The sequence below is a fragment of the Hibiscus syriacus genome, unplaced genomic scaffold (assembly GCF_006381635.1).
Source record: "Hibiscus syriacus cultivar Baekdansim isolate YM2019G1 unplaced genomic scaffold, ASM638163v2 tig00013738_pilon, whole genome shotgun sequence".
Classification (NCBI taxonomy): Eukaryota; Viridiplantae; Streptophyta; class Magnoliopsida; order Malvales; family Malvaceae; genus Hibiscus; species Hibiscus syriacus.
The window spans coordinates 312,122-334,455 of NW_024062308.1; the positions used below are offsets into that span (position 1 = coordinate 312,122).

The window sequence follows — 22,334 nt, forward strand, 5'->3', positions numbered from 1 at the left end:
ATATGCTTTGGCATTTCATTTGGGTGCGGACATAATGACGCAACTAGAATGACCACTTACTAGACATTTTATTTCGGTCCTCTGAAATCTTCCATTTGTTCAAGCTTTGTAGGCTCCTCCAACAAAGGCAGTGCGAAAGATATCGGTCTAAAAATGAAATTCTTGAGTGCTCGTGTGTAGTCGACTATAACAGGTGTTCCTTAACTCCCTTAGTTCAACATTACTGAAAATTTCTTGCTCAGATAAATTTGATTTAATTTGTCGTTATCTGGCAAGCTGGATCCATAAAGCCGGGGCGTTTAACCAATTGCTTTGGAGGGACCACTTAACATTATAATCAGTTTTATCAAGTTCACTGAAGGGTTCATTTCATCACAGAGTCTTCAGCCTGACAAGAGCAGTGGAGCAAACACCGAATTGCCAAGTGTCCGAGCAATGTCATGGTTTGAACGTAATCTACTCATAAGACCAGGGCTTTCGAGTTTCCTCTATAACCAATTGCCTTAGTGGAATAGCTCAGCTTTACGGTTTTAATTTCTTAAGATTGTCAAGAAGAACCTGTTATAGCCTAGGTATTTGTTGAAAAAATTTCATCTTTAGAGTTCAATTTTCAAGTAACTGACCTAAACTGGATTCACCTACTCGACTCTTTCATTTGTAAAGATCATCATCAAAAGTCTTAAATAAAAAACATAGTAATTGTCATATGCAAATGATGCCCCGTGTTGTCCGCATCTTATGAAAGGAAAAGGGTATTGGTTAATTCCAAGAGCGGGGTATGGTGTTTGAGGGTATATTTTGGGTAAGGTCAAGGTCCTTGTTTTAAAACATGTTACTTTGTCAAAGATTCGTAACTTTGAACCATTCACAGAGTTTCTTAATTCAAATGATATTCAAAGAATTGCAAGTTTGCAAATGTGATCCATTGCTTAACATCTTTAAAGTAACATAAATTTATTTAAAAGTCCTTATAAAAACTTGAGAAAAAATGAAAAACAAATTCAAACAAAATGTCTCAAATGATGAAATGGTCTTCCTCACTTAGATGCCCCCAAGTTGTTGAAGTCGATCCGATTCTTGTTACATATTTTATGTATGATTCTCTTGATTGTGGAGTAATTCTCGATAGTGCGCCTTGGGACTCCGCTATGATTTTCGCAATGAGCGTTCTCATCATACTACCTAGGGTACGGGGCTTCATGGATTTCTCTGGATATGGTGACACCACGTGTGCGTCAAACAACTGTTGGTAAAGCTCCTTATATGTCATAGGATCAAAATGTTCTCATTTTTGATGAGACATGTGAATGTAAAAAAAAGGAAAAATAATACAAATGTAAAGAAAAATAACAAAATGCACAATATGTCTGAATGCATGATGCATGAATGTTTGAGGCATTGATCCAAAATGTACCTGTTATTATAAATAATCCTTATTGGGGCAAAAGTGTTACGTCTTAAGAGACAAAAATATTTTGAAGGTATAGACCCCGAACAGCTTCTGATAGGTTGACTAGTCTTCTGCCTTCGTCTGTCACCGGTTGAATACCCTGTCAAACCGTTCTGGCTCATTTGGCTAAAATGTGCAAATAACGAGCTGCTTGCCCCCAAAAGGTCTCGAAGGACTGCATCGTCGGCTTTCACTCTATGTCGAGCTTGTTCCAAACGAAAGTGCCATCGGAGCCCTCCACCCAAAGTTTATCGACTTGTTTCTAGAATTTATCAATAATGATCTCCAGCTTAGCTAGGGTTTCGCCATCTTGATCTCGCAGTTTTTGAAAGGACTCTCCGGGTCAGTAACATTTTCCTCGTCTTGCCCCTGCACCCTTTGCCTCCGAGTATTCTTTGACCACAGCTGGGCTTCTGAGCTTTTTATCTCTTTGTATTATAATCCCTTTGTCCATTAATACAGATTATTCATGTTTAACAAACACATTTTTAGTGGATCAACACCTCGTTTTAAATTATGCGAATGATGAAAACAAAATGAAATAGAACAAAAAATAAAAGGGGTTAGTGAGGTAAATCAAAATAATAAAAAATAAAAAATCATACCCCAAATGATAATTTACCTGAACATGCTTAATATTCCTACACAGACATGATTTCTATCCCGCATGCTAATTTCAAACAAATCCTAGCCGCATATTTGTCTAGTTTGCATGCTTTGAACAGAAAATAAAGCAGGAAACAAAGCATCCTAGGGTTTGAAATGAGGTCTCGGGGTGAGCTCTAATTCCCTGCACTCTCCCGGTTTAGGTTCTAAAAAGGTACTCGAGTTCTCCTTGCCGGTGCCCCCTTGGGCTTGCCAGACCCTTAGTCCTAAGCCTATTACAAGCTTGTGTGGACTAAGTTAAACTCGAGAGGACACATTCCCTTATGCCCGCACGGTGAATAAATTCACACGAAGACATAAGGTATATGAATCCCGAAGGCTACTTGCTAGGCATATGCGGTGAATAAATTCACACGAATGCGTCGCTTTCACCCCCACTTAAAACGGGTTCGGAGCTCGGGTTTAGAGCTTAGAGATGACAATTTTGAAAAAAATCTGAAATCATTAAAAAACATCAATACAACTATTTATTTGAAACAAAATAATCAAAGATAAATAATTGGAATCGAATAAATAAATTTAAATTTAAAATTAAAATCTTCGCATAAAAAGACAACCGAAAATTAATTTTGGCCTGACTCACTTACCTGTCCCCAGCGGAGTCGCCAAGCTGTCGTAACCGTCTTTCGGTTGGACCCCGGAATTGGGCTTCGACTTGAAAAATGTGGATTGGAGTCGCCACCGACCAGTTTAAAACGAATTTAGGTGAGTCGGACACCATCTTACCTGATCTGCGTTTTACCAGAAACGTGTCGGGTTCGGGAGTTGGTTACGGTCAAGGAAGGATTAGCACCCTTGAACCGCCCTTTCGGTACCAATGAATTTACCAGTTGTCTTAATTGCAAAAATAAAAATTTTAAATTTAAATTTAAAAACCCGATTCGAATAATTACCTTTGATCGATTGAAAATATCCCTAAAAAAACTCAAACAATGTTAGATAAAAAAAAAATAAATAAACTAATGTTAAGTAAATGAAAGGAAAAAAGGAAAGAAAAAGAAAATATAAAAATATAAATCAGAAAGAAAAAAATAATAATAGTAAAGAAAATGAAAAGAAAACATATTGAAATTACAATTAAATAAAATGTTTAAAGGATCGAATTAAGATAAATAAAAATTTATGGACCAAAGGGATGCTAAAAACTGCAAAAAAAAGGGGTTGGGGGAATAATTAACCATATATAAAGAAAAGACTAAAATAAATATTTACAAATATAGCAATAAAAATCAAATATTAGTAATAATATATTATATATGAAATCAGTGACTGGAATGATCGGTTGGACCCCGGAATTGGGCTTCGACTTGAAAAATGTGGATTGGAGTCGCCACCGATCATTTATTTTAAAACAAATGGGTTGATCAGATACCCTATTTCTTACCTGATCTGCTTTGTACCAGAAACGTGTCGAGTTCGGGAGTCGGTTACGGTCAAGGAAGGATTAGCACCCTTGAACCGCCTTTCGGTACCAATTAATTTGTCGGTTGTCTTTATTTGCGAAAATTAAAAATACCCAATTCGAATTACTTACCCTTTGATCGTTTGAAATTACCACTGAAAATGCCGAAAAATGTTAGATGGTAAAATAAAAATAAATGCGAAGAAAAAAAAGAAAAAAATATATATACAATAATATAATAATAAAATAAATGACAAAGATAAACAAAAGTTGGTAAAAAAGGAAAAGAATCAAATAATAAAAAAAATGAAAAAAAAAATTAGTTTAAAAGAATTAAACAAATAACATAATATATATATAATAAAAAAAATAAACAGAAATAATAAAAATAAAAATAATCAGTAAAGAATAAAATTAAAAGAATAATAAAAAAGATCTAAATGAAATATATAACACAAAAATAATATTAATAAAAAAAATAAATTAAATAATATTAAATAAGAACAAAGCAAAACATACATAAATGATTGAATTGAAATAATAACAAAACAAATGATGAAATTGAGAAGAAATCGAAGTAAAAGACCGATTAAGGGGTTTAAATGAAATATTTCAAAATCAGAGGACCAAAACATAATTCGCCCTTAATACTGAAGGGCTATAGGAGAGTTACCCCAAAAATTCACCTTCAGTCATTCACGTGGGTCTGTTCCATTTCTAACAAAGAAAGCCAAAATGATGACTTTTCTTTTCATTTTCCTCAAGCAAACGTGGGTCCCTCCTCTTTCAATTTCTAACCTCTTCATCAGCTCAGTGTCTCGACTTTTCAGGGCTAAAGCTTGTCTCCATGGCTCGTAGGGCAACTCCACCGTGTGTTGGAAACTGGTCACTTCAAGCTCGACATTTATGGAAGAAGCGAAGGTAGCTATTCACGCGGTGGAACTAGCGATGGATCTTGGGCTCCAAAAGTATCATAGTGGAAGGGGATTCTTCAATTTCGTTCCATAATCGGCGAACAGGGTGGCTCACATCTTGGCCATTGATGTAGAACCTTGGGACGAAGATGGTAGAGGAAGGACCTCACTTGTTTGCTACCACCCCTTTTTCAGATTCGAAGGTGAGTTCCCTCCGATGGGTTCCCAAAAATCCCCTCGAATACTCTGTATTTTCTCTATTTTTCGAATGAATTTTTTGTGTAATTTGCTTCCAATCTCCCCCCTTTCCTCCTTATTTTTGCCTCAATTTATAGCCATGAAACTGGCTATTTTTAGATAGATTTGTAGAGTCCTATTCAACTGAAACGCTCCTTTATTCAGTTTTAGAGTCCCACTTGGACTCAAATGCCTTGATTTAGTATTTTGACTTGGTTGTTATTCTTGTTACCGAGAAATACGAGGATAGTATTATTGGGCAAAAAATTAGTGTCTACAGCTGCCCCTCTTTGTCCTTTTTCGTGGAACGAAAAATAGGACAAAGATAAAAAGACACAAATTTTGTCCATATCGAACGTCTTCTGCCGTAGAGTTGAAATCCGATGCAATGACTGATCTGTTAATTTAAATTGAATCACAAAATGACTCCCTCGTCGTGAGGTCGAGTTGAACTGGAAACTTCTGAGTACGATATCCTTCGTTGTGAAGTTGAAATCAAACTCAAAGCTTTTGGCAAGTGACTCCTGGATCGTCTTCTGGCTCAAGATACTTCGTCGTGAAGGTGGAACTTGACCTGAAGACTTTGGTGTTGATGTGTTACAGATGACTCATTCGTCGTGAAGTAAGGTCAACCTATTAGGGTATGATACCCTTCGTTGTGAAGTTGTATATGTATATGGCCCCTTTGTCGTGAAGTTGAGCCTGAGAATGGGATATCCTTCGTCGTGAAGTTGAAATCCAATGTAAGTTGCGTTGTTTCGAGGCCAATATCCTTCGCTGCGAAGTTGAAATTGACTCTGAAACTGGAAAGTGTGTTGACAGACACTCCTTCTTTGAGTTGAATATCCTTCACCGTGAAGTTAAAATCCAATCTAAAGATGGATGTTGCTTGTGTGCACGATTCCCTTCGTTGTGAAGTTGAAACCGTTGGCGACCCCTTCGTCGTGAAGTTGAGTCTGGAATTGGATATCCTTCGTCGTGAAGTTGAAATCCAAGTAAGTAGCATTGTTCCAAGTCCAATATCCTCCGTCGTGAAGTTGAAATTGGCTCTGGAACCGGGAAATTGGTTGTTGAAAACCAGCCGTCCCTTCGTTGTGAAGTTGAACTTGTGTTGTCTCGAGTCCAACATCCTTCGTTGTGAAGTTGAAATTGATTCTGAATGAAATTTTGTTGAGAAGAAGCGGTCCCTTCGTCGTGAAGTTGAACTTGCGTTGTCTGGAGTCCAATATCCTTCGTTGTGAAGTTGAAATTGGCTCTGAGATTGGGAAGTTGTTGTTGACAAGCAGCGGTCCCTTCGTCGTGAAGTTGAACTTGCGTTGTCTGGATTCCAATATCCTTCGTTGTGAAGTTGAAATTGGCTCTGAAATTGGGAAAATTTGTTGACAACCAGCGGTCCCTTCGTCGTGAAGTTGAACATACGTTGTCTGGAGTCCAATATCCTTCGATGTGAAGTTGAAATTGGCTCTGAAATTGGGAAGTTGTTTATTGACAACCAGTGGTCCCTTCGTCGTGAAGTTGAACTTGCGTTGTCTGGAGTCCAATATCCTTCGTTGTGAAGTTGAAATTGGGAAGTTGTTTATTGAAAACCAGCGGTCCCTTCGTCGTGAAGTTGAACTTGCGTTGTCTGGAGTCCAATATCCTTCGCTGTGAAGTTGAAATTGGCTCTGAAATTGGGAATTTTTTTATTGACAACCAGCGGTCCCTTCGTCGTGAAGTTGAACTTGCGTTGTCTTGAGTCCAATATCCTTCGCTGTGAAGTTGAAATTGGCTCTGAAATTGAGAAATGTTTGTTGACAACCAGCGGTCCCTTCGTCGTGAAGTTGAACTTGCGTTGTCTGGAGTCCAATATCCTTCGCTGTGAAGTTGAAATTGGCTCTGAAATTGGGAATTTTTTTATTGACAACCAGCGGTCCCTTCGTTGTGAAGTTGAACTTGCGTTGTCAGGAGTCCAATATCCTTCGCTGTGAAGTTGAAATTGGCTCTGAAATTATGAAATTATTGTTGACAAGCAGCGGTCCTTTCGTCGTGAAGTTGAACTTGCGTTGTCTGGAGTCCAATATCCTTCGTTGTGAAGTTGAAATTGGCTCTGAAATTGAGAAATGTTTGTTGACAACCAGCGGTCCCTTCGTCGTGAAGTTGAACTTGCGTTGTCTGGAGTCCAATATCCTTCGCTGTGAAGTTGAAATTGGCTCTGAAATTGGGAATTTTTTATTGACAACCAGCGGTCCCTTCGTTGTGAAGTTGAACTTGCGTTGTCAGGAGTCCAATATCCTTCGCTGTGAAGTTGAAATTGGCTCTGAAATTATGAAATTATTGTTGACAAGCAGCGGTCCCTTCGTCGTGAAGTTGAACTTGCGTTGTCTGGAGTCCAATATCCTTCGCTGTGAAGTTGAAATTGGCTCTGAAATCGGGAAAATTTGTTGACAACCAGCGGTCCCTTCGTCGTGAAGTTGAACATACGTTGTCTGGAGTCCAATATCCTTCGATATGAAGTTGAAATTGGCTCTGAAATTTGGAAGTGTTTGTTGACAATCAGCCGCCCCTTCGTCAAGAAGTTGAGCTTGTGTTGTCTTGGATTCAAGATCCTTCATTGAGAAGTTGAGATTTACTCTCGAGCAAATTGTGAGTTCGAGAGAAATTTTCAATCGGTAGCTTCTTGCTGCCGAGCTAAGCAACCACCATCGTTCTTTAAAGGCGCTTACGAATCAAGTATCCTTGACTCTAAAAGCTGCAAAAATCATGTATACTAAAATGAGGAATGTGATGCACCTAATTATGTCTAAGATGCATGCAACATGAATGAATTATGTGTTATCTCTTCGTGCTTTGTCTGCCAATCTGGTCCATGGAATCGATCGTGCCCCATTTGCCTCTCGAGCTTGGGCTTTACAGACATTTCATATCTGAGATTGTTCTGTTTGAAAATGTTTTTCTCATTTTTCTTGTTTCAGGAAAGAAAACGATAAAAATGTTGTAAAATATTATTCGCAATTGAATCAAATTATAAACGTGAGTTCAAAGAATATCAAAGGAATCAATGACTCTTTTAACGTTTTCAGAGTTACAGCTCTTTGACCAGCGTTCAAATGGATGGGTTGGCTTTAGCTTGGCCTCCTTTCTAAGGTTTTGGTAAAAAAATGTCATTTTTTTTGAAATATCACAACATGCTTTGGCACTTCAATTGGGTGCGGACAAAATGACGCAACTAGCATGATCACTTACTAGACCTTTTATTTCAGTCCTCTGAAATCTTCTATTTGTTCAAGCTTTGTAGGCTCCTCTAACAAAGGCAGTGCAAAAACATCGGTCTAAAAATGAAATTCTTGAGTGCTCGTGTGTAGTTGACTATAACAGGTGTTCCTTAACTCCCTTAGTCCATTTTACCGAAAATTTCTTGCTTAGATAAACTTGATTTAATTTGTCGTTATCTGACTAGCTGAATCCATAAAGCCGGGGCGTTTAACCAATTGCTTTAGAGGGACAGCTTAATATTATAATCACAGTTATCAAGTTAACTGAAGGGTTCATCTCATCACAGAGTCTTCAGCCTGACAAGAGCAGTGGAGCAAACACCGAATTGCCAAGTGTCCGAGCAATGTCATGGTTTGAACGTAATCTACTCATAAGGCCAGGGCTTTCAAGTTTCCTCTATAACCAATTGCCTTAGCGGAATAGCTCAGTTTTTACGGATTTAATTTCCTAAGATTGTCAAGAAGAACCTGTTATAGCCTAGGTGTTTTTTGAAAGTTAAGGAATCTCATCTTTAGAGTTCAATTTTCAAGCAACTGACCTAAACTGGATTCACCTACTCGACTCTTTCATTTGTAAAGATCATCATCGTCATTGAACGTCTTAAATAAAAAACATAGTAATTGTTGTCCGCACCTTATGAAAAGAAAAAGGGTATATTGGTTAATTACAAGAGCAGGGTATGGTGTTTGAGGGTATATTTTGGATAAGGTCAAAGTCCTTTTTTTAAAAAAATCATGTTACTTTGTCAAAGATCCGTAACTTTGGACCATTAACAGAGTTTCTTAATTCAAATGATATTCAAAGAATGCAAGTTTGCAAATGTGATTTATTGCTCGCCATCATTAAAACAACATAAATTTATTTAAAAGTCCTTGCAAAAACTTGAGAAAGAATGAAAAAACAATCCAAACAGAATGGCTCAAATGATGAAATGGTCTTCCTCACTTGGATGCCCCCAAGTTGTTGAAGTCGATCCGATTCTTGTTACGTATTTTCTGTATGATTCTCTTGATTGTGGAGTAATTCTCGATAGTGTGCCCTGGGACTCCGCTGCAATGAGCGTTCTCATCATACTACCTGGGGTACGGGGCTTCATGGATTTCTCTGGATATGGTGACACCACATGTGCGTCAAACAACTGTTGGTAAAGCTCCTTCTATGTCATAGGGTCGAAGTGTTCTCATTTTTGATGAATCATGTGAAGATAGTTAATGTGAATGTAAAGAAATGAACAATATGCAAAATGTTTAAATGCATGAAGCATGAAATGTCCGAGGCATTGATCCGAAAAATGTGCCTATTATTCTGAATAATCCTTATTGGGGACAAAAATGTTACGTCTGAAGAGACAAAAAACTTTTTGATGGTATAGATCCCGCACAGCCTCTGGCAAGTTGATTCGTCTTCCGCTTCTTCACCGGTTGAATATCCTGTCGAACCGTTCCAGCTCCTTTGGCTAAACTTGTGCGGGTGACGAGTTGTTTGCCCCAAAAAAGGTCTCGAATGACTGCATCTCCGGCCTTCACTCTATGCCGAGCTCGTTCTAAACGAAAGTGTCTTTGGAGCCTTCCATTCGAAGTTTGTCGACTTGTTTTTGGAATTCATCAATAATGGTCTCTAGCTTAGCTAGGGTTTCACCATCTTATTCCCGTAATTTTCGAAAGGATTCTCCGGGTCAATAACCATTTCCTCGTCTTGCCCCTGCAACCTTTGCCTCTAAGTATTCTTTAATCCCGGTTGGACTTCTGAGCTTTTTATCTCGTTGTATTATAACCCCTTTGTCCATTAATGTAGACTATTTACGTTTAACAAACATATTTTTGGTGGATCAACACCTCGTTTTAATGATGCGAATGATCAAAAAAAAATGCAAAAGAACAGAAAATGAAAGGAGAAAAAAAAAAGTTAGTGAGACAAGGATAATAAAAAAATGAAAATGAAAATGAAAAGTCCTACCCCACATGCTTATTATTCCTACCCGAACATGATCTCTATCCCGCATGTTGATTTTGAACAAGTCCTAACCGCATAAATTTCTAGTTCACATGCTTTGAACAGAAAGTAAAGCAGGAAATAATTCCAGCATCCTAGGGTTTGAAATGAGGTTTTGGGGTAGGCTCTAACTCCTTCAAAGTCTCCCAGTTTAGGTTCTAAAACACGGTACCCGAGTTCTCCTTGCTGGTGCCCCCTTGGGCTTACCAGACCCTTAGTCCTAAACCCATCACAGGCTTGTGTAGACTAAGTTAAACTCGAGAGGAAACATTCCCTTATGCCCGCACGGTGAATAAATTCACACGAAGACATAAGGTATATGAATCCCGAAGGCTACTTGCTAGGCATATGCGGTGAATAAATTCACACGAATGCGTCGCTTTCACCCCCACTTAAAACGGGTTTGGAGCTCGGGTTTAGAGCTTAGAGATGACAATTTTGAAAAAAATCTGAAATCATTAAAAAACATCAGTACAACTATTTATTTGAAACAAAATAATCAAAGATAAATAATTGGAATCGAATAAATAAATTAAAATTAAAATTTAACATTTTCACATAAAAAAAAACAACCAAAAATTAATTTCGGCCTGACTCACTTACCTGGTCCCCAGCGGAGTCGCCAAGCTGTCGTAACCGTCTTTCGGTTGGGCCCGGGATCGGGCTTCGACTTGGATTAAACGAATTGGAGTCGCCACCGATCATTTATTTTAAAACAAATGGGTTGATCAGATACCCTATTTCTTACCTGATCTGCTTTGTACCAGAAACGTGTCGAGTTCGGGAGTCGGTTACGGTCAAGGAAGGATTAGCACCCTTGAACCGCCCTTTCGGTACCAATTAATTTGTCGGTTGTCTTTATTTGCGAAAATTAAAAATACCCAATTCGAATTACTTACCCTTTGATCGTTTGAAATTACCACTGAAAATGCCGAAAATGTTAGATGGTAAATAAAAATAAATGCGAAGAAAAAAAGAAAAAATATATACAATAATATAATAATAAAATAATGACAAAGATAAACAAAAGTTGGTAAAAAAAGGAAAAGAATAAAATAATAAAAAAAATGAAAAAAAAAATTAGTTTAAAAGAATTAAAAAAATAACATAATATATATATAATAAAAAAAATAAACAGAAATAATAAAAATAAAAATAATCAGTAAAGAATAAAATTAAAAGAATAATAAAAAGATCTAAATGAAATATATAACAAAAATAATATTAATAAAAAAAATAAATTAAATAATATTAAATAGAACAAAGCAAAACATACATAAATGATTGAATTGAAATAATAACAAAACAAATGATGAAATTGAGAAGAAATCGAAGTAAAAGACCGATTAAGGGGTTTAAATGAAATATTTCAAAATCAGAGGACCAAAACATAATTCGCCCTTAATACTTGAAGGGCTATAGAGAGTTTACCCCAAAAATTCACCTTCAGTCATTCACGTGGGTCTGTTCCATTTCTAACAAAGAAAGCCAAAATGATGACTTTTCTTTCATTTTCCTCAAGCAAACGTGGGTCCCTCCTCTTTCAATTTCTAACCTCTTCATCAGCTTAGTGTCTCGACTTTTCAGGGCTAAAGCTTGTCTCCATGGCTCGTAGGGCAACTCCACCGTGTGTTGGAAACTGGTCACTTCAAGCTCGACATTTATGGAAGAAGCGAAGGTAGCTATTCACGCGGTGGAACTAGCGATGGATCTTGGGCTCCAAAAGTATCATAGTGGAAGGGGATTCTTCAATTTCGTTCCATAATCGGCGAACAGGGTGGCTCACATCTTGGCCATTGATGTAGAACCTTGGGACGAAGATGGTAGAGGAAGGACCTCACTTGTTTGCTACCACCCCTTTTTCAGATTCGAAGGTGAGTTCCCTCCGATGGGTTCCCAAAATCCCCTCGAATACTCTGTATTTTCTCTATTTTTCGAATGAATTTTTGTGTAATTTGCTTCCAATCTCCCCCCTTTCCTCCTTATTTTTGCCTCAATTTATAGCCATGAAACTGGCTATTTTTAGATAGATTTGTAGAGTCCTATTCAAACTGAAACGCTCCTTTATTCAGTTTTAGAGTCCCACTTGGACTCAAATGCCTTGATTTAGTATTTTGACTTGGTTGTTATTCTTGTTACCGAGAAATACGAGGATAGTATTATTGGGCAAAAAATTAGTGTCTACACAAACAAAAATGTATTCTTAATTATATTGGAATTAAAATGATTCTTTAAACCAAATATCCTATAATACAGAACTAGACGGTGTAAGATTGGACAGACCAAATAACATTGCATCAGATGAATATTAATGATTATAACGATTCTTCTATAAATGTAAATGTTACTGATTAATTTGTGGGTCAAATTTACGTCTGCAATCTTCCGGTGTTGACCACTGCCAAGAGTGGAGACGGTTCAGGGTAACTCGTAGCTGATAAACCAAGAGATGGAATGAGGGCTTTGAAGCCGAAGCAGCGGCAATTGCATATTGAAAGGACATGCAAAGTATCAGAACGAAACCTAGTTCAACATCAGCTTCTATGGACCCAACTAACCGAGAAAGCAAGGAGAAGAGCTTATATATCGATGAAAACAATGGAGAAGATGAGAGAGAAAGTAAGCAAGAGGGTGATTAGAATGAGAAAGGAAACCACGAGAAGAACGCAGGCAATGAGGAGCCGTAGAGAAATGCGAGAAGGATCAACTCTAGGTTGGGGAAATAATGATCATTGGTCATGGAACCATGGGTTTGTTGAGATGGTGAAGAAAAGTGCTCAATTTGAAGAAGAGAATGAAGTGAGCTGCAGTCATTCTCCAGAATCCAGATACCCTTTTTTGTGCATATTTCTAGTCTTCAACATAAGGAAAGAATCAAACCGATAACAATTTACTGAACATATCAGTACCATTGCAGCAAACCTCTATCTATATATATGATAAGTTAATTCCTGTAACTTTGCTTAGCTAATCGTTAAGACTAAGGGAGATTAATGTGGTAAAAGTTTTATTCACTGCAACCCTTCACCAGCATCGTGCACAAAAGGTGCCAAAAAAGACAGGAGGGAAAGGGAAATTGTATAAAGCGTCGACAGCAGGATTCGAACCTGCGCAGGCAATGCCCAACAAATTTCGAGTCTGTCTCCTTAACCACTCGGAAGTATCTACATCTGGTTGCGAAATGGATAATTTTAAAATTATTCATTTAAATAAAAAACTGATAATATCTTTTATCAAAACACATTTCAAGATATCAAAGTGGGAACCTTCTTAGTTACCTTCTTAAGTTTTGCCAGCTTCATAATTTTTAAAGAATCAATTTGCTCCCTTTCATTCGAATGTTTGTACTTGTTTCTTCCAAGAATGGAAGTTTAGTATTGAAAAAAAAGGAAAAAGAAGAATTGTCACCCTATGGTACACTCATCTTCTCATATGGAACCATTATAGTTGTTTAATGTAGTCAAGTACTAAGAAGTTCAGGACAATTGTCACCCTATCCTTTGACATGACATTTTTTGCAGCTGAATTCAAAGCTGCATCAAATAAATTATAAGAGATGTGCAAGAAAAATTGTGCTAAAGGACAGATATGGAGGTAATAACATGCGAATAATCAAAATTTGATTTCAATTGTCCCCCCCCCCCCAAAAGAATAGCTATTAGCTAAAACCAGAATGAGAGCCAAAGTAAAGTTACAGTCAGCACCACACAAGGATGGTTTCCATTTGGTCATCCTTTCCTCACTAGTCCTATGAAATTCTCTCAGCAGGCCATGCGGAAATGAAAAATAATATACCGTACAAAGGTTTTGTTTACACTTGTCTGCAAATTACTCAGCTTTTCAGCTATAAGGTAAGTACATCATCGATTGGAAATTGTTTGCCACTTGGTTTAGGTTTCAGTTGAGACACAAGTCTCCTTTGATGACAGTTATAACCGACCCTTCACAATCTTGTCTGCAACAACGAACATGAGAAATCAGATAAATCAAACCTAAGGTATAAAATTTTGCAGACATTCAATTAATCATTCTTACATGTACTGTATATACTGCTTTAAATCATTAATTTTTTTTTGAATCAGATCATTAGAAATAGGCTGCTATAATTCGAAACCCCGATATAGGTTGAATCCAGCAAAGTCTGCTTGTCAGGAGGTGGATAATATCAATGCACTAATGCAGCATTCATTGCTCGATGAATCAGCCCAGAAGGGCAAAAGTTTGAGGAAAAACACCTGAAACATGGAATACAGCTAAAAGTCTGGTTTTTCATTATGTTGCTTTGTTTTCCTTTATATTCATTCTTCTCACTTCAACGATGAGTACACTGAACTTGAGTTAATATACAATAGCTTTATTTCCATGTAGATTTTTAGAATGTCATAGGTGGAAGCATGTATTTTGATTACTTGAAAAGAATCGACACTTACCTTGCCAACCAAAATTAACTCCTTTCACGTACCGAGTTTCATGCAAGTGGAGCGATAATGTCTAGATTATTCTTCGTTGACCATTTTTTGGGATAGAAGGAATTAGATGGTTCAACATTAAGCCCCCAAACCATGATTCTTGAGCAGTCCTGCGGTAAGCCTTCCATCTGGCTTTCGTCTTCCACAACTCGTTCAATAAACAAGCTTGCCTGCAAATTCAAATCGATAATTTTAAAATATTGAAATGAAATTCACCACCAGTATGTAGCATTTCAATATAGGTTCCAGTGCAAAATACTAATTCAAAGGGTGATTTTTGGAGGACAAAGTCAATTGCTGGCATCCTTTTCTCTCACTGTTACAAACCAAAATTGACTTAATTGGCAGATGCAGTAAATGGCAACATTTCTAATATTTATCCAAAAATAAAAACAGGTATGACCGCTGTAGTAAGGTGAAACAATAAGAGACTTAAGGGCAACCAAAGAAGCGCCAATAAATACGAACGAGAAAACCATCTTTGGCTGTGTCAAGCTGTCTTATCAGTTCAAGAGTAGGTCGGTGCCATCGCTTTGGATCCCAGAGTATGGTACTGTTGAAGGCAAACCCTGACATCTCTGCATGGAATCTTCGGAGTTTCCTACTTAATCCATTGAGGTGCCATCCAATGACTTGAGTTCCATTACAAACAGGGCCCTCCAATGTAGCTTTAGTTCTGTCTAATGCTTGTTTGGCCACAATCCAAGTCCCAAACCGCCTATAAATAACGCCCATAATGAGGGAAAAAATGCTGTAGTAAGCACAAATAAAAGGGATCATTTAAATAATACAACTTGACAGAAAATAAAAATATAAAGGAGATACCTAATATGCCTCATTTGTTCAAAGAGATCAAGTGAGTAGATGTTATCTTCATCGGCAAAATAGAGAATTCCATCAAGATGATGAGTTTCGATGTGAGATAGTGCCACGTTTCTTTGGTGAACGCTTCTGTCGTTTATATCAGTCAGATTTTTCTTGCAAACAAGATGCCTATACATTACACTGCTCTTTCTTAGGATATCAGCTACTTCATCAGACTGTGAGGTCATCTCCACAACTACCCACAATAGAGGAGGTTTGACCAGCTTTAATGTGTATGCCAAACGATTTAGATAATAGGCTTGAAGTGGTCCAGCATGTGTTGGAGTCACAACTATCAAAAGCTTACGAGTTTCCAGATCTATATCTTGCGGGAGCGACCGATTAGTCAGGGTGTTATCTAAATTCCCTTCTGTCATTTCCTGTCTTTGCACCAATCCCTCTAATGTGGAGTTATTATCAATCACAGGGCTGTTCATCATTGATGTTTCATTCCTTTCTGAATTGTTGTGTGTTTGAAAATTCCCAACAGTCGAGATTACCTCGAAAGAGAACGCGTGGTGCTTTGAAATGGGATTCATGTATGAAAAGTCCATGGAAATGAATGGTGTAAATCCAATTAAAAACCAACTATGAAACAAATGAAGAAGTGAAAAACAGCCCTCCTCCAGACTTGTCCTTTCTGTTTGACCTGTCAAGTTGCCTATAGGATCTTGGTGAGAAAAGACAGGAAAATAAGGATCGAGAATCCGATAAACTGAAAGGAGACATTGGCAATCCAGCAGTGGCTGGGGAATTCTGACTACATGATGAAGACTTGGACAAAGGAGAAGGAGCTGAACGTTCAGCCTCTCCGGCGATTAAAGTCCCATGTCGAGGCACGGGAGACAGTGTTCTTCTAATGGATGCCATCAATTTCCGATCTGTTTTATTCCTCAATCAATTAAAGTTCACCACTAAGACAACAACCAAATTCATCACAAGCTTGCTTCCTTTACCAATACACCCCTTTAAAACAACAGCATCCAAATATGCAATATGTTCCCCTTGCTCCATTACACATCCATGAATATATCTTATTTTAAATATCAAAGCAATCCTACCAGATACATTCAGCTACGCGAATCCATTTTCAAAAACACAATTCTCCCTCTCTCCCTAATGATGCCTGTAAATATATCAAAGACAAAGCAAAGTTCTTGATCTACAACGAACTGTTTAAGCAACTAAAGTATTTTCAAATCAAACATTATGAACCCAAATACCCCATTTACAGAGTCAGATTTGACTAAAAAACAATGAGATTCCGAAACCAAAATTTGCCAAAACTCCAATCTTACTGAAACGGGCAGCCGAATTACCTGGCAATGGAAAATGGGTATTCTATCTTCTTTCCCGAAAGTCACAGAAGAGAAAGAACCAGCATCATCTTTGATCTCCGAGCTTTTAGTTCAAAAGACGAAGAACAAAAAACGTCAACAGCATTTTCCAGATCTTCATTTGCCTTGAATAAAGGGTCAAAGTGGAGAGTTAGAAAAGGTCTTCAAAAAACAAAAGATGTTGAAGGAATCTCTATAGTGGCCTTGCTTGAGACTTGAGAGCTTGCAATAAAGTGAGAGACTTTAAAACAGCTTAGAGCACAGTCGCTTGCGCCCAATCACAAACATTCAGACACATTTAACATGACAACACGATAAGTTGATTTATTATTATTATTGATATTTTTTTAAGGATTAATGAGATGTTCAGACATCTAAATTATGTGTTTATCTATTCTTATAATGTATAATTTGGTATCTACGCAAAAGGGCACCCAGAGTTGACTTAAGAAACATTGAGGTTTCCAAGCCAAAATTTGCGGTACTTCTTTATTCGCCATCACCGTTGGACAATTTAAGGGAGATTTTTCTAAAAGAAATAACTTCATTAATTAGATACCAATGACATTAAGAATAACATAGGTCGAGATACATTTCGATATTTAAAAACACCGATTGCCGCAGCACCTGCACTGGGGAAAACAATTATCCATCCACGTTAATACAATTTAAGGGGGTGAATTAATTGCAAAAGTATATTCCAATGAAAAATTGCCAAATATGAAGCGATTTACATTTAAATAAGTTTGAAGGAAAGTTATCAAAAATGAGTTACAACGATAAAAGGAACAAAGATACTCTTGAGGTTGTTCAATGTCTCGTATCTTGAAACTTCAATTGATTGTCTAATGAATCAAATGAGACCATCTTCTTATGGCGCTGTGATTTTTTACAACGCAAAACCACCAAATTTGTACCATCGCCATTATCCTTCAGCTGCAACTGTCAAAATGCTCAGAATGTCAACGGCGGAGCTTCATGGCAACATGGGAAGCAAGATTGATTTCCTCTGAACTGAAATGAAAGCTACGGGGACAAAAGAAATGGCATCAGGTCAGGCCTGCCCTTTTTTTCCCCTTTCGTCCCACTGCCCTTTTGGATATTAAATGGTTTGGGTTTTCTTAAAGATAGATTACAACATTAACATCATCCTTTTAATTATATATTAATTTTAACAATGCATTTTCGTCCGACTCTCTTTACCCTTGCAATTACTGATGTTTAAACTCGTAACTTTTAGGAATAATAACAATTTCTTTAACGACTGGAATAATTTGGTATTGCAATTTAACAATGAATTTTAAAATGTTTAATTTTATTATTATTTCAATATACTCTTCTGTAGACACTAATTTTCGTCCATCTTTTTTATTATTTATTTATATATATATATATATATATATATATATAGTTTGAAATCATTTTGAAAACTATATAATATATGTTTTTTAAAAAAAAAAACATTTTGAAAATATATAATATATAGTTTTTGAAAACATTTTTGAAAACATATATATTATATAGTTTTTGAAGTCATTTTTGAAAACATATAACATATAATTTCAAAACATTTTTGAAACTATAAGTTTGAAAATATTTTTAAAAAATATATATAATATATAATTTTAAAATATTTTTGAAAATATATATTATATAGGTTTTTGAAAAATATTTTTTATTATTATAATTGTGATTTTTTATTTTAGTATTATTATTATTTTTATCAATTTTATTTTTATTGTTCATGTCCAATAATCAATCCAGCAAAGGATCCACTAGTCTGGTTCAGTCAGATTTGAGCCTGATCCAGCCCGTCCAGGTTTAGGGTTTGGAAAACCCTGAAATGATGCCAGTCAATGCGTCGCATGGGGGAGTCAAGGGGACACGCGTGGCCAACAGCCAATACCAGAACGGCCGTCCGGGATCCCGGGACTGACCCATCCCGGGATAGCCGGTCAACCACGAACTCATAACCCCGAAATATCCGGGATCGTCCCAGAAATCACCGGAAACAGCCTCCCAACGGGCTATATAAATACCAGAGGAGAACGGTGTCAGGGGGAACCCATCAAGTATCGAGGACAGTACATCGAGAAACAACAGACCACAACCGAGTACACGAAGAACTACAACCATCACACTACACAACGGTACCCAAAATCGACAGAGACAACAGCAAAAAAAATACCCACACCACAATACACATCATCTAGAGCCACAACAGCTATCAACAGTACCAAAACAAAAGCCACACACACAAGAAGCATAAAAAATGAAGCATCAACCGAAGAAACCATCGGAAAAGCGAACGGTCGTCGGAGAAGGTAAAAAGTCGAGGTTATTTTCCTAGATCTACGCCGATCTATAGGGGTCTTGGTGATTTGGGCTACGGTTTTGGTTCTACGGAGACGAGGGGAGCGTTTTGAGGTTATTTAGATTTTTTTCCGGCCACCGGAGTCGGTGGCCGGAGCGGCGACGAACGGCGGAGTGCATGGCCGTGATATGGGGCTTGGTTCAGAGAATTGAGAGGATGTAGCGAGAGAACAGATTGTTCTCTCGTTGAGAAGAGAGAGAGGAAAATCAGAAATGGGAGATATGAAGGGGAGAAGAGCGTTTTCGTATATATATATATCAGGGGTCTATGTGCAATTAGGAGATTTTTTAATTCTCCCCGCGGTCCCTGGTAGTTTAAATCGCATTACAATCTGGTCATCACTTGTAATTTCGTCTCTGGATTCTCAATTCATTCAAATTGGTCACCTTTTACATTTTTTATATTTTGTGAATTAACCCCCCTAATTTTGTTTATTTTTTTTTATATTGCAGTTCACTTTTAAAATTCATTTCAGTCCATAGGTTTCAAGTTCATTCGATTTGATCCTTTTTTATTTTCATTTATCCTTTGTTTTCATTTATTCTACTTTTGCTCTTATTTTTTTTAAACTCATTTTTTTTGTTCTCTTTAATCTTTATTTATTTATTCTCTTTCTTTGACTTTTTATTTTTATTTATATATATATATATATATATATATATATATATATTGAAATTTTTTTCGTTTCCATTTGTTTTATTTATTTATTTAACATTTATTTATTATTTTTATTTTTATTTATTTATTTTTTACTAACATTTTTGACTTTGTGGATAAATTTTCAACCGATCAAAGGTAAGCAATTCGAATCGAGTAATTTAAATTTTAATTTAAAATTTTAATTCTTCGCAATCAAGACAACTGGCAAATTAATTGGTACCGAAAGGGCTATTCAAGGGTGCTAATCCTTCCTTGATCGTAACCGACTCCCGAACCCAACACGTCTCTGGTACAACGCAGATCAGGTAAGATGGTGTCCGACCCACCTAAATTCGTTTTAAAGTGGTCGGTGGCGACTCTAACTCAATTCATCCAAGTCGAAGCCCAATTCCGGGGCCCAACCGAAAGACGGTTACGACAGCTTGGCGACTCTGCTGGGGACAGGTAAGTAAGTCAGGCCGAAATTAATTTCCGGTTGTCTTTTTTAGCGAAAATTACAAGTTTAAATTTTAATTTGTTTATTTGATTCTAATTATTTACCTTTGATTATTTTTCAAATAAATAGTTGTACTGACATTTTTTTTTCAATGGTTTCAGATTTTTTAAAAGTTTCCATCTCTAGCTCTAAACCCGAGCTCCGAACCCATTTTAAGTGAGGGTGAAAGCGACGCATTCGTGTGAATTTATTCACCGCATATGCCTAGCAAGTAGCCTTCGGGATTCATATACCTTATGTCTTCGTGTGAATTTATTCACCGTGCGGGCATAAGGGAATGTGTCCTCTCGAGTTTAACTTAGTCCATATGAGCTTGTAATAGGCTTAGGACTAAGGGTCTGGTAAGCCCAAGGGGGCACCGGCAAGGAGAACTCGAGTACCTTTTTTTAGAACCTAAACCGGGAGAGTGCAGGGAATTAGAGCCCACCCCAAAACCTCATTCTAAACCTTAGGCTGTTTGATTTCCTACTTTATTTTCTGCTCAAAGCATGCGAACTAGACAAATATGCGGTTAGGATTTGTTTGAAATTAGCATGCGGGATAGAGATCATGTCCGGGTAAGAATTAAAGCATGTGGGGTAGATATCATGTGGGGTAGGATTTTTTTCATTTTTATTATTGTTTTGATTTACCTCACTAACTCTTTTTATTTTTTGTTTTCTTTTATTCTGTTTTCATCATTCGCATCATTTAAAACGAGGTGTTGATCCACCAAAAATGTGTTTGTTAAACATGAATAATCAGCATTAATGGACAAAAGGGTTGTAATACAAGAGATGAAAATGCAGAGGACAGTCTACAAGGCGACTATGTGTCACCTTCAATCCAGAGGACATGGTGCCCGCAATTGAAGAGTATATCATTATTATAAAGGACTTAATGAACCGGCTCTACATCAAGCACAATGAAAGTCCATCTTTGAAGAACTGACTGGCAGAAGTTGCAGGGGCAAGATGAAGACCACTGATCTTAGGATTCACTTCAAAGACGACAATGGCAAAACGATAGCTGGAGCTGGATACCATTGCTGATGAATTCAAGAAGCAAGCTTTGGATAGTTTCTCTCGCTCCAATGGCATTTTCATTAAAAACAAGCTCGACATAGAGTGAAAGCTGGAGATGCAGTCCTTCGAGACCCCTTTTGGGGTAAGCAACCCATCACCTACACAAGTTTAGCCAAAGGAGCCGGAATAGTTCTACAAGATATTCAACCAGTGAAAAAGACGAGTCAACTGGTCAGAAGCTGTGCAGGATTTGTGCCATCAAAAAAGTTTTTGTCTCTTCAGACGTAACACTTTTGTCACCAATAAGGGTTATTCAGAGTAACAGTCACATTTTTTGGATCAATGCCTCGGACATTTCATGCATCATATATTAGGACATTTTGCATTTTTTATTTTATTTTCTAACATAAACATATCTCAAAGGGGGAGCAAATACTGGATACACCGCCTCAAGCATTGGACATACCCCATTCGCATAACACTCGTTTGAAGAAGAAGAGGATGGAAGCCAGAATTACACAAATCGAAGAGAATATGTTAAAACTACAGAAAGAGCTAGAAGACAAGATAAACCAGAACAGTCGAAATACTCTAGAAACAATCACAAAGAACCAAGAGTCCTTGGTTGATCAGATCGTTGCCAAGTTAATTGGCCTACAACAGACCAGTGTGCCTAGGGCAGGTTCATCGGAAGGGGTAACTATACAACCTACCCCACAAGTGGTTATCTCACCTGAAATCTTACCAGAACTTCGAGGGGACTCATCTGCTGCAAAAGCAAAGCCCTCGTCCTCTGTATTTAACCCTAAGAACAATCCGGGTTATTACCATGTACCGGATTTAGACGAAGAGGAAAAAGCGAGGAAGATGGAGGAAAAAATCAAACAATTGGAGGACCAAATGAATATAGTCAAAGGAGACCGTGACTACCATGAAATCGATGCAGCGGAACTTAGTCTAGTCCCGGACTTGGTTCTTCCCCCGAAATTTAAGTCCCCGGAGTTCGAGAAGTTTGACGGAAGCAGTTGTCCATCCGCTCACATCACCATGTTCTGCCGAAAGATGACAGGATATGGAGGAAACGACCAACTCCTGATCCACTGCTTTCAGGATAGTCTGTCGGGATCAGCCATTCGGTGGTACAACCAGCTAAGCCGATCAAATATCAAGACCTGGAAGGACCTGGCCAAGTCATTTCTGGAACAATACAAGCATAT

At 37.4% G+C, this 22,334-nt stretch overlaps 1 pseudogene; it reads right to left on the reverse strand.

The window, feature by feature from the left end:
• Positions 1–13,561: 13,561 nt before the first annotated feature.
• LOC120206391 lies at positions 13,562–16,843 on the reverse strand (annotated as a pseudogene).
• Between the last annotated feature and the right edge of the window lie 5,491 nt (positions 16,844–22,334).